Source organism: Papaver somniferum, chromosome 7 (assembly GCF_003573695.1).
Source record: "Papaver somniferum cultivar HN1 chromosome 7, ASM357369v1, whole genome shotgun sequence".
Taxonomy (NCBI): Eukaryota; Viridiplantae; Streptophyta; class Magnoliopsida; order Ranunculales; family Papaveraceae; genus Papaver; species Papaver somniferum.
The window spans coordinates 40,595,613-40,610,881 of record NC_039364.1 but is presented as its reverse complement, the minus strand read 5'-3'; the positions used below and the strand labels follow the sequence as shown (position 1 = coordinate 40,610,881).

Sequence of the window (15,269 nt, the reverse complement as noted above, 5' to 3'; positions counted from 1 at the left end):
ATAAGAAGATGTGAATACATATTAGGGATGAGGTTTAAGACCATTGAGATTGAGTCATTTATGATGGATACCCAACCTAAAATTAGGTTCAAAGGGACTAGACGAAGTCATGGATGATATGGAGATGCGAGAATCATGCTTTTGAAGAATTCATCCCACGGCATGACATCCTGAAACGAGTAAAGGTTGAGTTTAATTTTTAATTTTAAAATTTTAAACTATTAATGATGTTTATATCTCTATTTAGAGTGGGTACATTCAGGAGTACTCTTGATAGACTCACCTATATGAATGTGAAAGTGTGGCCACTTTCTATGAGAATATGGGCGGTTCTCTAGATCATTCATTAAATTGGGATACAAGCGCAATGCCATAATGTGCTGGCTTTAGAATTTACACTAGTATAGTCGTGTGTGTTGAGTAATCTTTTTATCTCTTAGAGTTCAAGACTTATGTTCACTCTATGGTCAGATTTTAAGAGAGCCTATTAACACTACGTAAAGGTTCAAGTCGCGAGACACCTTTGCTTATGCACAACTCTGTACGTTCTTACTCAATGTTTTAAAAATATAAGTGGGGGATTGTTGGGAATATATTTTCAAAACATAAATGTATTCCCAATAAATATGTTTTTTATAGCCTTTATTGAAAGAAATTAATTTTTGTTATAATTAATTTGACTGTTTCATATTTTTAGTTTTAATGGTATTAACTACACCATTATAACTTTGAGAGTTTCATTTTGCGGTTTTTAATGGTGTTAACTCAACCATAATAACATTTTTCATGAACATTTAATTGTTTTGAAACTCTTGACTATAAATCAGATTTTTGGTTGGAAAATTAATAAGAGAGATTTTTCTTTTATGTTTTGGTGTTAAAAAGAACTTGGAGTGTTGTTGAAATTTTTTTGTAGTGAGAGAGTTTTTCTTTTTTTATGACTTGAGTTTACAAAAGAAATGAATTTTAGAGAAAGGAAAATAAGTGTGTGAACATCTCTTATTTTTCTAAATGAGTTTCTGAGCAAGAATGAAGTGTAGAAGTTTCACATCCTCTCACCGTGCAAGAGTGATTGTGTAAGAGATTGATCTCGGTTGTTTTATCCTGGGGACGACGCGCCATTGAAGAACTGCTTGCACAATCTTGGGCAGAGCCGCGAAACGTCTTAAAGAAAGCGACCTAGTCCGCGACTCAGCCATAACAATGTTTTGTTTGTTTTTTGTGATTGTTTGCAGGCATAATTCAGCAATCGTTCCAACAAGCTATGACTTGGACGGTCAGGAAATTTCAGTAATGTTATGGAGTGGGATGCGGGTCAACAAACACTAAACCCAGAAGAAAGAAGTTGAGTTCAGTCTTTCTCTTACTTTGCTCTCAGTTCTCAGTTTCGATTGTTTATCTTATTCACCGCATGGGTTGATGGTTCTTTGCTTGAAAGAAGTTGTTACAACCATCAATACTATTGGAGGAGCAGCTATCGGGGCTTTCTTTTATAACCCTTTCTTTTGCTAATATCAAATCAAGTTGGATTGCATGAAGCCATCGACTATCTTGATCTCTAAATTAGTTTGGTGGTATAATTTGAGAAATTGGTAATTGGGATTCTGAATTTTCGAGGTTAAAATCCTCAAATTGAAAAGGTATCGATCTCAAAATCCATTGCAGCAAACCCTGATTTATCGATTATTGAGATTTCTGCAATTTATGATATTAGGTTTGGGCAGAGTTATTGTTTTATAGGGTTATCAATTTCTAGGGTTTTTAGCTCCAACTTATTGGTTTAAACACTGATTTATCATTTAGTTTTACGATATTGATTTCCAGTTAATATTGATTTCAATCGTATTTTCTCCCTTATTAGTTTTCCGTGGTTATTGCTAATATTGTTTTTATTAGCTTTGTTTTATAGGATGAAGGGTGGGTAACCTTCAGGAACATACTATGAGAAATCATTGAAGCCTGAATGTTTATACAGTACCCAATCAGGTGGTTCAATTACGTTCAATTAGTATGCATTATCATATTGTAATCTGTTTCACAAGAAATTCCTTTATTGTTGCGTTACAAGACAACATATAAGATATGTAAGATTGTCGCAATTTAGGATTTTAGGTTTGGGCAGAGTAGGGTTTTTTGGATTTGTCAATTTCTAGGGTTTTTTAATAGTACTCTTCAGCCACTAACGGTTCTTATAAGAATCTCTTCAAATTATAGGACGATGATCACTATTGTGTAATAAGAGACCACAAACTGAATTAGATTTACGTATAATTTAGTATTTTAATTAGATTTGGGTTTGTGGGTTAGGCTTAATTTGAGTGTGTGGTTTATCTTTTTCATATGAGTTTCATGTAATTTGTAGGTTTGAGTGCAAATAGTGCAAATAACCTTGATTTTGGCCCCTCTGCAGATTCTTCCTTTAGTTGGTATTGTATTCACAAAAATTGTATTGTTTTTAACCTAAAACGTAGACATGCATTAGGAGGTTGCACGGTTTATTCATTAACATAAATACTCATATTCATTGCAAGACTGAGCCTCCTAATTCCAAATCACAAGTTAAACTCAAATTTTTTTAAAACTTGCTCTGTGCAGATTGTTCCAACAGTTGGTGTTAGATTCTCAGCAGATGACATGGCAGATTATAAACCTAAACTAATGCACTCACAAATGAGGTAAGAACATTGCTTTCAGGTGAAAATTCTACATTGTCAGCTTGGAAATGGATGAACGATGAAAACTATTATTTAGAGGAAATAGGACTCTAGAAGTTAAAGGTATACTCATTTGATATACACGTGCAAAAACTGAACTTGATTTAACCTTTGATGATGGTCTATTGTAGGAGGAAAGACAAGGGGCTTTGATGCAATTGACGCTACTCTAGAAAGGGATAGTGATTGCATCGCCTGATTAATTTCCTAGAGACGTTCTTGCATTTGTCCACGGGAAAACACTCCAAGATGACAGGGTCAACGGACGAGCATTACCGGGTACTGGAGGTCCAAGTTCCCATTCACGCTAATACCTGTAAGTTTCAAGGGGGAGAAAATGGATGATTACTGCCCATCAATATACAATGTCGGTGCAAGCATATCACTCTTTCATCATGAATAATGAATCTGTGTAGGCTTTCGTCTTCTCAGCAGATGACACGGCAGATTATAAACCTAAGCTAATGCACTCACAAATGAGGTAAGAACATTGCTTTCATGTGAAAATTCTACATTGTCAGATTGGAAATGGATGAACGATGAAAACTATTATTTAGAGGAAATAAGACTCTAGAAGTTAAAGGTATACTCATTTGATATACACGTGCAACCACTGAACTTGATTTAACCTTTGATGATGGTCTATTGTAGGAGGAAAGACAAGGGGCTTTGATGCAATTGACGCTACTCTAGAAAGGGATAGTGATTGCATCGCCTGGTTAATTTCCTAGAGACGTTCTTGCATTTGTCCACGGGAAAACACTCCAAGATGACATGGTCAATGGACGAGCATTACCGGGTACTGGAGGTCCAAGTTCCCATTCACGCTAATACCTGTAAGTTTCAAGGGAGAGAAAATGGATGATTACTGCCCATCAATATACAATGTCGGTGCAAGCATATCACTCTTTCATCATGAATAATGAATCCGTGTAGGCTTTCGTCTTCAATTATATTAACTTATAGGTTGATGTGCATGTATATGATTGTGTGCACGATACCAGATCGTTAATATAATTGCTCAATTTCAAAATTTCCAGAATTGCATAGAATCATTACCAGATGTAGCTTTCTAGGACTTTTTTGTTATTTTGTTTTGTTTCAGTTCTCCCTTATTTTGATTCTTATTGTTAATGAAACTATATAATGACAACTATAGGTTCCACGATGACTGGACTGGGACTAAAAAAGTCATTCCTGAGTGAAAAACTCCATTTTTGCATACTCCGAGTTAGCCAGTTATGTTAGAAAAATCCATCTCTGAAATGGGTTTCATTAGTAATCCAACCAAAATAGGAATAAACATTCCTCACAATGTTTTATTTTTTGCTGATTCAGTTTGTCAAGTCACAAGAATGCATAGCTTGGACGATAATTCCTCCATACTGAAGGTATTCTACGATCTTAGTTTTTTAGTGTCTTTAAAAATTAATGTAGTTTAGTACTAAGAGATTGTTGTGGTAATTATTTGCAGGAAAAATTGCCAGTGGGGAAAATTAATGGACTAAAGTTTCTGATAAAGGTGTACCATATCTCCAGCATTCCCCGAAAGTAAGCATAATATTTGTTGCTCATGTATTTACCTAATCACATAGTTAAGTATCTCTCTTTGTGCCCCACCCAGACTTACGCAAGATTGTGGATTTGGTTGAGGTGCAGAGTTTCATATGGTTAGCACTGTCCAGTTACAAAATACCTTCTCTCATGTCAAAGCAAATATTTTCCCTTCTATTTAGATTTATGTACTCAGGAAAACCTTGATATATTTGCTGACATATATTATTCGGTCGATGATGTTATTATTCAGTAGATTGGTCCTTCATAACGTTGAGCGGAATATGCAATGTCACTAACAAGATGAGAAATGGTGAAAATGATCTACAAAATAATAACGTCATAGCCTTGATATCATTATAGGATTTTATGGCAGTTGATGGAAACATTTTGTTGCATCAAAGGGCTTTTGGCCATTATTGAATCAACAATTGTGGGAATTATGGATATTGAGTTGTTACTCCTTGGATTATGTCTTGGTCTTCCTGTTGATTTTAGTAATTCGTTTTTGCAGATGCGAGGTGTAGACTACATCATCAAAGCTCATTTGGTTGAAATTTTCTACCGATTGTCATAATACTAATTGAACACCCTCATCTACCTATAGAAATGCAACCATCCATTTATGTTTGTTTGTGTAGTTAAATTAAATTGGTCAATGAGTCAATGCTAAATGGATGTTCCTTTTCGGGTGATAGAACCACTGCGTTAGTCAAGGACCAGTGGTTGAACAAGGATTAAAAGGAATCCCTACGCGAAGTGGTGAAGGGTGGGTTTTACTAATCCTGATTTTTCACAGGTTTATACAAGGCGCTTCATATAATTCATTGGTTTTGTGTTGCAGGATTTTTGTTGTTCAAGTATAATAATCAGTATTATGTTTGCGTTTTCAGAGTTTACTCCCCTCTGAATGGTGACAGTCTGGCCTAAGGTGATGTTAGGTTTGCCGACAGGTTAATGTAAACAGGGAAAATCAAACAAGATCCTGAGCATCTGTTAGGGGTAAGTATATCGGTTTCGAGTTATATTCTTTCCCGCAATTCCTTTGGGAAGCAGTAGAAAAACACAATAAAAGTGGTATAAAGAGCAATGTTAAATATCTCAGTGTTTCATCACTGAAGCAGTCTTGCAGTACTGAGTCTGTATACATCTGCATACAACCATGCAAAAATATTTGTTTATCATATTTGGTTATTTTCAACTTTCAATGTATTTGTTAATGATTAATTTTTGTGTTGATTTTGTAGGTGAAGAGGTTAATTTAGACAATGGGTGTCTCATCAGATTTGGTTCATTTTTTGAGGTAATCTCTTCTCTCTTTGATTTAAGTAATCTGCATAGCTATAAAGAGATACAAATTGGTTCCCAGTTAATAATGATATAAATCTCAATCCTAGGCTCTGTAGTGAAGACTTAAGGTTAACATGTTTTGACTATTATGTTTAATGGTGTAATACTACTTATTTGTGAGCAATGTAATTTGGGTTTCGTTGGTTTTGTATGTTACTTTACTCTAAAAATTGAACTTAGAAATTTTAGGATTATAATAGCATAACCCGGAAATTTTGGTACAAATTTATTCTTCATTTGTTCATTGTAATCCCTTCGTTTGTTCATTGTAATCCATGTGTCGAAGATTTCGTTTTGTTTTCTAGATTGCTAAATTTTTTATGTTGACATGTTTAATTTTTGTTAGAACAAAGTTTCATGGTCCAAAATGGTGCATCAATGAATATGAATCTGTAGCACAATGGTAGTGCGTCTGACATCAAGTTAGAAGGTTGTGTGTTCAATTCACACCAGATTCAGTCCTCTATAGTAATCATTTTTGTATTGCATCCTTTACCCTAACTTACAAGTAGTAAAGTAGTACCAAATTCGCTCATAAAATTGACATTGATGATTGAATTATGTTACACCAGATGAATAACGCACCATGCATTCATGCCATCACCAGTATTAACAAGTACATTACATCTTTTATATATGAGGGAAACCTTCTTTTAGATTTGTGAATGGGTCACTGATCACAAGAGATCACAAATTCTCAAAAATTAGCTACTTCCGTACACCTAATTCTCTTTGCATTTGATTCACTAACCTGTGTACTTTTAGCACTCAAGTTTTTAACGAATTAAGTGCTGGGAGTCTACTTTATATACTGTTTGGAATCGGACCTTTGAGATGCGGAGCGAGAAGAAAAAGGAGAAATGATAAAATCTCCTCAAATTATGGAACTCGGATCCTGTTTCTATTCTTGGGTGAATACCTCTAGAACACAGTTCCCTTTTTTGCACATTGTGGTAAGTCAGCAAGGTAAAATACAAGTCAGAAAATTCTACTGAAATTCTGTTTTCTTATTTGTAGGTTACCTTAATGCAGGTCTATCCAAGCTACTGAAATCTCCAAGTGATGCTCAACTGTCTTCAAGGGGAATAAGGCTCCTATCAGAATGTACGACAATGAGGAGGTTACTCAGATATGCAGGTACAGAAACGAGGAAGTTATCATGGACATAACACATACTATAAAGGAAAGAGATTGCTTTGATAAACTATCTATTTGTTTCTCTGCATTAAGTTAGGAGTTCCCTTTACCTCCATATTTTTCCATGCAAGTGGTCGTCTTTTAATGACTGTGGTTGAAACCTATTTTGGACATTTTTGGCTAGAGTTCACCCTTGCACTTGGTTTCAGAAGTCAGGATTTCAAAGAGGTGGAGATTATAGGAAAGCACATGACAACTTTCAACAACCTCAAACCTTGCATTTTAGTGAACTTTGCCATTTCATGGTTAATTTTTGTGCTATGTCTGCAATAGCCAATATCAATAGTTGCATACTATAATACCAAATTGCAAAATTTACTATAAAGATGATGTTTGAAAACTGGAAAAAAAAGAAGCTGATGAAGAGGCAAGCATTACACAACCTAACATGCATCCGCAGTAGTAATTTGATTATCCAATTGGCGATGTTATCACATCAGGAGTTTTGTTGACATTGCCATTAAGAAGCCATAATATGTCTTGAAAACCACGATTGGGTTATGGATACCAGAACTGGGTTTTGCTTACTTAACTGACAAATGTGTAAAAAGATAGTTGAAGAAGTCTGTGAATGTTCATATGCTTTTTCTTTGTATATGAAAATTTATGTGATTTGGAGCTCAACATTATACGCTTTTTCAATTAATAAATTCTTAGGTTAAATATCTAGCCAGCTTGCTCATGTCTATGAGATGCGAGTCATCAAGATTTAAAACATAGTAGTTACTGCAGATATGGTCATGTAGTGGCGCTTGCTTGGTTATCTTGAAAATTTAAAAGAATAAAAAATCACTTCCATACCGGGGGTTGATTTATGAAACAAATTCTCTTTTTTATTTTTTTTATTTTTCTTGGACAAGTGTAGTTAGTACCTACCCCATTAATTAGATATAAAACTCATTTGAGGTGGTTGTTAGCTCATTCGAACATGTTTGACCAGGGATACTCGCATACACCCCAATTAGCATACTAATTTTCTGACACATTTGTTGAATTTTTCTGTAAGATGACGAAGGACCTCCAGTTAGGCAACTTGCAAGATGCAACTTAACAGTGTGTGTACACATAGGGTCATTAGTTGCTACTAGAAGTGACACAAATAAGAACTGGCATTACAGTGCAGAAGAGGCCCTTATATTCACGCAACGTTGCTGACGTTCTTGGAAATTCCTTGAACCGATAATTTAGATATGAAACAACTTTCATGGTGTTGCAATCTCTTTACAGTACATAAGAGGAGGTCCTCCACCTGTTTTTGACTCTGCTATTTAACCTATATTTTCCATTTTTGATCCTAATGGTGTTTTTCATGCAAGTGATGGCCTGCATTCACTGCAAATATCATATTTTTTTGAAACAGTTAAATTTAATTTTTTGAATTGGTCAGTAACCTGTGGGAACTGTCTTCTCTTTGACGAATAAGAGCTTTTTTTAAAGAGAAGTGATGGTGGTTCTATAAGTTACCATCCAGTTGCATCAACTGAGGAGATACTCAAAAGAACAGGGAGTAGCTCCTACGTAATTAATCATAGTATGATTCATTTTATGCAATTGGTTAGTAACTTATATGAACCCTCTTCGCTTTGATGTAAATAAGATTTATTATAGGAGAGGCGAAGATGGTTCCTACAAGGTGCTAGCCAATTCCATCGTTGTGATACGTGGTAAATTGGTAATCAGCTCAGTTGCTTTCTCTCATTCACTTGGGGGTGATTTTTTGCGTATTTGTAAACATTGTAGGCCACATTTTGCTAACTCACGCCTTGCTGTTGGATCTCAAGTCAGGTATTAACAGGTGTTTTCAACATTATTTTGTGTAGGCAATTGATGTGTAAAAGGTTGGTCAACACTTCAATTAGTCTGAAATTTTATATGAACTGACACCGAAGCTAGCAGGCCTAGAGTGATGATGGGATTTATGGCGAATCTATATTAGAACTAAGAAGGATAAATCTATTCAGATCATGAGTTAACGTTAGATTCATGTCAATCGGTACGTCTTCGAGCCCATCACTTGTTGATTGCAGAATTTCACTCTGATTACAGGTTATGTATCCGTGAAATTGTTGAAGTTTTTGTGTCAAAATTGTATACTCACCTGATGGTAAATCTCATTGTTTTGGGATTGCTTCAGAGAGATTAAAGAAAAAATTGGAGATAGAACTGGTGAGTCATTATTTTCTAATAATTTGTTATGATAACTAGTTCTTGAGTTATTGGGAGCCTTGCGTGTTACCTACTTTAGTAGTATCCCCAATGACTTCTAGAAATATCTCACCCAAATGTAGTTAGTTGGTTAGGCTTTTTATGAACTTAGGCTAAGGTAATTAGTGTGCGGAATGAAATAAGATCTTGGTGTCATGTGATTGTATTTTTAAATTTATACCGTCTAACATCGAAGGGTAGTTAAAAAATCCATGAGAATTCTTGAAGATGTTTTAGTGATTTTCAACACAATTACGCGTGCGTTAACAAACACTGGAAACTCAAAAAAAAAGGAGGTTTTGCTTATTTAGTTTGTTGTTTAAAATTATGTTAGTGAGGTACTAACTCAGCCCAGTTATCAGCAGAAGAACAATTATTCTTCAAATTTATGTCACATAAATAAAAATAAGTATGATCGCGCACAATACCAAAATTATGTAAACTCTATATACTTCTACATTGTCTTTTTCTCCAAAGACATGAAATTTCTTTAAGCCAATTAGAATTCATTTAGGGGTACCTGCTTTGGACATTACATGAAAAACAAATAACTTATGTTTGAATCTTATTCGCATATACAATTGGCCGGATGATTGCGGTTAATAATCCTAATTGGGTTGAATAAAATTGCCATCATAAAAAATATATAAAATAAATTTATCACCTTTCACGATCTAGGTCCATAATACAAGATATGCATGGAAAAATATTGAATATTATAAACTGTCAACCTGATGAAAACATGGAGAATTCGTTGACATGATTATTTCATACTCACAATAATGGCGCTAACTCTTTTCTTTAAAACCGAAAAAATAATGTATTTGAAGCTAATATATATTTATTTTTTTCACAAAGCTCTACATTCTACCAAAAATGAGCACAACCTGAAATGTATAATGTCGTCATTTACCTTTTTGAAGGTCGGTTTCCGAAACCTAACGGTTGAAGTTAAAAACAGTAGACAACGAGATTTGCTATCCCCGAACTATTAAGCTTTGTATGGGGAATATATCTCTAAAAATCAAACTTCAAATTCATATAGCCATGTAGTTATAAGAAAAATGACATCGAAATTATAAGATTCTGGTAGAATAACCATGTCAACGGATCTCCACCTGAATGAATGCACATCTTATGAGGATTCGGTGCTACAACATAGTAACGACAAGAATTTCTTACTATAATATAAAAGGTAAATATATAGGTGTGTCCGAGTACGTGTGTTATTCCTTCGTCCATGTCTTACAAGCCTTTGTGACACTTTGCTCTGAGTTTGACTAATGAAAATTTCATCAAAGAATTGTTTTCTCAGTCACAGTATAAAAGGATATTAAGGCAGCGGAGACATCGTGAAAAAGAAGGTCAATAACAACATATGGAAATTGATGAACAACAAGGAAAATAGTCCAGTACCTTTTGCAGCGGACAATAATCCAGATTTACATATCTAATCTGCCTGAATTAGTGTAGGATGTGGTTGCTAGGGATCTTTTATTGAAGACTATTATGCATGTAACAAATATATACAAGTAGCGTAGTTATTTGCGGACTATGTAACTTGATTACATAATAGTTTTGCTGATATATCACGAACATTTTCCGATAGCACATGCCGTCAGAAGGAGGATGCAGGGGAACGTCGGAACAACAACTATTCGATAACCAAGAGAAATAAGCTAACATATGTTTTTACTTTCTATATTGAATTATTTAGGAACACGGGTAGATTATACCTCCATCCCATCATCAAAATATTTAATATTCTGCCAGAATTAACGAACAATCAACCCGACTTAACGAATAATCAAGTCCACAAGCACATTAAATATATGTAGAGCCATGACATCAGTATTCTATGTTTTTATCACTGTTTGCATCACCCTTTTTAATAATAAATTTAAAATACCATGTTTATTATTATACTAATCAACGAATTGCTCCGCAAGCACGCCGTGCGAAAGAAGCCTTTTAGAAAAGAGTGTTTCTTCCAAGAGGTACAAAATATCAACTGATTCGTAGTGTCAAGTTTGAATATTTATATTCTTATTTTTTTTTGATGATGACCTTAAATTATTTTGTTTATTATTATTATATTAATAATGAAGAATTTCCCAGCAAGCACGCCGTGCGAAAAATTCTTAGGAAAAAAAGTGCATTTTCCCAACAAATACAAAACATCTACTGATTTGTAATGTTACGTTTGAAGTTTATATTCTTATGGTTCACACTAAATTATTTGCTCTAATATCGTTGAAAAATGTTTATAAGATATTCAAAAAATTCATGCAATAATGTCATCCTAAGAATTGTGTTAAGAATATCAACAATTTATGTGTGTAAACATTGTTATCTTCGAATATCCTAGAGCCTAAGAATATTTGTTTGGTAGAAATTAATACACCTAGAAATAAATATAACCCAGATAACGATGTGATTGCTGACACTATCATTGATCACATGTATATCTAATTGTAGGCACTTTGAGTTTAACCTACATTCAGACGTAGTTTCTCTAGCGAATGGTTGGTTAGTTTTATAGTTTTAGACGTGTGTCTACATGGATTCAAGATTAGTTGCATGCATCTTTGTTCTTCGTACTGATTAATTGGTTCTCAAGATTTTACATCGGATGATTTAAATGATTTTGGTGTTCCATCGGATAAAGAAAGTGACAGAGATACAAAGTGATGCGAATCAGAATATTGTTCAAAACTTATTTGTCTGTCATTATCTCGGAAGAATTGAATTTAAATGCTCCTTAAGTGGATCCTTGAACTGGATCGATGAAAGACTGTTGTATATCCAAAAGAAACCACTCTTCGACAAATTTCCTCCGTGGAAAATTGAAGCTCCTTTTATTAATTGCTTGAACCCCGTAGGCTTTGAAATATTTTTAATGGTTCAAATGCATTTATTCTTCTTGGTTTTAATTTAGATAAAAGATCTCTAAAAAGCAGGTATCCGGAGTGCTTCTCAATTAGGAAATTCAAAATATGAGTGAGGAGCATTGGTACCTGATGAAGGAAAAGATCTGATAAACAATCACTATATAATAAGTTTTACTCCAAGTATACTTCAGCACATGAGATTCTCAGAAGGTTACTTCTTCCTAAGAGAATGTAAAAGTTATCATGCGTTATAAAAATTTTAGAGAAAGGTGATATAACTTGCCAACGACTGAAGAAGTTTTGGTAATTATATTAGTATAAAGTTCTCAGGTACCTAACCTAAGGGAAATTAAATTCCAATTGATAAGTTAGTACGATTGCAACATACTATAATTGATGGTGTACTCAGAATATTAACCCCACTAATTCCTAAGCTTACAGTTACCAAGAACTTCCGCAATACTTTGTGTCGGGAAAAAAAATGATGAATAATAAGACAACATGGTTTAAGATTGCAAGAATGTACATTTCCATCCATAATTCGTGTTGGCTGTACTACTTGCGCCTATTAATGATTATTATGGCAAGTGCATATTCATATGGCTATCCAAAGACAGTTAAGGATGGTCCCATAGCGATACTTCACGCTACTTTCAAAAAAGTGTGCATTGCATTTTGAATTCTAGAAGATAGTGAATGGGTTTTAGATTATCAAAGAAGCAATGATGATGAAAAATGGACTTCCAATTGAGAAACGATGTTTAAAGTTTGGATTAAACATATATGATGACTACTTACATTTTAAACTACGTATGAGTACAACATTCGGAGCCAACTAATGAACATGTACTTGATTATGAATTATATCTCCTGAATAAACAATTACATGAATCAGGATAGTCTCTTAATGATTTCAAAGATATTCCAAAACCAGGACAAAATTTGAATGGTGTCGATGGTGATAGGTACATGTAGGAGCATCAGTTGCTCCAACGTGAAGTACAAGATTGTGAAGTCAATGGGGGATATTAAGATATAGAGATTTGCTCAGTTGTTGGCATCACATGTTTTTACAATATGCATCGTTATAGTATGTTTTCTTATATAAAATTACGAATCATGCACTGTTACAGTCATAACCAACAAAATATTTTACATAGATAATTTCCGATTCAACGTGCACCGTTAACATAGAAAAATTAGATGCTCGCTGCCTTTTTTTATTTTAATTAAAAGTATGTTATCTTTTATTGTTATACATATTGATTCACATCATAAAAACAAAAATATACGTCATTTCTGAATGACTTATTCGCCTTCATAGATCCATGTCGCATTTTCTGTCCCAACAAATGAATACAATCATGTCTCTCAAAAATTTATATTTTTCGGAATAGTTTATAACATCGAGGTACACTTTTTTTTTTTAATTTCTTGAAGGTCGCTATAATAGCATTTAATAGTCAAGAAAGGTTTGTGCAAAGATAAGGAGCGTTGGGGTAGAGCTGTATATAGCAAGTGAAATCCTTAGTTTAAGTATTTGAGATCTTATCAAGGTACAAATGTGGATATTTAACTTAGTGAATCATTCCGTATAATACGAACTCTAAGACTCCAATCTTTGTTTTTTCGGTCATCTCTGGAATAAATTAAACAACGTCGTCAAAAATTCAATAAGAAAACGACAATCAGTAAGAAAATTTTATAGGTCCAATCAAATGATACCATCCACTTCGCTGTAGACGTAACGGCCTCAACATCTCTACAGTAAAGCTTCAGGGACAATATTCATCGTCGAAAGATCCATGGTTTTTTCTAGCAGCAATATTCGAATTAAAAATACTATCTAACTCAGAGTAGTTTAACAAGGTCTCTAAGGTTCATTTCCAAGCGATTAATCGCTACTCGCTAAATAGCCTTGGCAATTTCTGATTCCCAGCTGAATCCGAGTTTGAGCGATTAAATAAGTCTCCAACGTAGATTTTGGCGATTCTTTAGCCTATTCCAAGCCAAGTTTTGTTTAATTTTAAACGTATGTTATGTTGAACTTATATATAGTTTTAATTGTATTGATGCTGCTAAATCCATACATGATAATGTTAAAAATTTGATTTAATTAGCTATAAGTCATGTTAGTAGTAATATATGATCAGCAGGACTCCGAGTCTCTATAAAACTCATATGAGTATTAAGCCGAGTTTAAGCGAGTGCCAAGCCCGAACTCATTGCTCCAAGATCACCAACTGAGTAGCACCTTGGAGATAGTTAAACTACTTTGATTCAACCACAATGTTAATGAATGGATGGCTATTCTTACTTTTATTGATACAAGAAATTTAATATGAAGTTAAGGAGAATTGGTACTAGGTGAAGGATAATATCTGATAAATAATCACTGACTACTCGGGTGACACGGAATCGACAAAGATGTTTTTGACGTAGTTCATGATACTATATCACTACATAATATATTTTAATCCAAACATACTTCAATGCATATGTAATAAGATTCTAAGAAAGTTAGTCCTTCCTTGAAGTATGTGAAAGTTATCATGTGTTATAAAAAATCCACAGATAAAATTAATGTGTTATAACCTGCCAACGACTGAAGAAATTTTGGTACGTAATTCTGTTAGGAGAAGGTCCTCAGGTATCTAGCCTAAGGGATACCAAATGAATGTAGAAAAGGGTTTTTGCCAAAAAAAAAAAATTAGTGTCATCTTATATACTTGACTCTACACTACGTCATGTTATGATGATTAATATATTTTAATCATATATATTTATCAAGTGAGTAATGATGATTGGTTTTAAAACTAATTGGAAATAATATCGAAAAAATTAAATTAAGTGATTGATATTTTTTTAGAATATATTTTTGATGGAATTGTGTCCCTAAATATTGACTGATTCTATTAGTACTGATGTTATAAAAGTATGAGTACCCTGAAATGAATATAAACTATCTATATCCTGCGAACAGTATATGGTCTTTATTTTATGATTGACCAAGTTTTTTATTTTATATTTGAATACAATAACCAAGTTGTAGGATTTTTAAAATATTTGAATACAGTAATTAAGATGTAGTTTTTTTAATTGTTAAGACTTAAGACTAAAAGGAGAGGTTGAGTCCCGGTGATACCTAGTCACTGTAATAAAAAAAGATGGTGTTTGACTCTGAGATTTGAGAGTCATTAAACGGACAGGATTTAACGGGGACCCTGATCCGGCGGTCCATAGCATCCGGATGGAGTTTTTACTTCGACGGCCAGGAAAGTTTGGTTTCCTGTGGACGTCCAGATACATAGAGATACTACTCCCAGTAAGCTAGGGACCTGAGACGGTATTTTGTTAT

At 33.9% G+C, this 15,269-nt stretch overlaps 1 long non-coding RNA gene and 1 other non-coding gene across 2 annotated transcripts; both read left to right on the top strand.

Annotated features, from left to right (window-relative positions):
* Positions 1-1,946: 1,946 nt before the first annotated feature.
* LOC113293697 lies at positions 1,947-3,060 on the top strand. Its single transcript, XR_003332475.1, has 3 exons — positions 1,947-1,986; positions 2,596-2,675; positions 2,846-3,060. It is a non-coding gene; the product is annotated as an uncharacterized LOC113293697 (long non-coding RNA).
* Positions 3,061-6,004: 2,944 nt separating this feature from the next.
* TRNASTOP-UCA lies at positions 6,005-6,076 on the top strand. The gene has a single exon. It is a non-coding gene; the product is annotated as a tRNA-Sec (tRNA).
* The last annotated feature ends 9,193 nt before the right edge of the window (positions 6,077-15,269 follow it).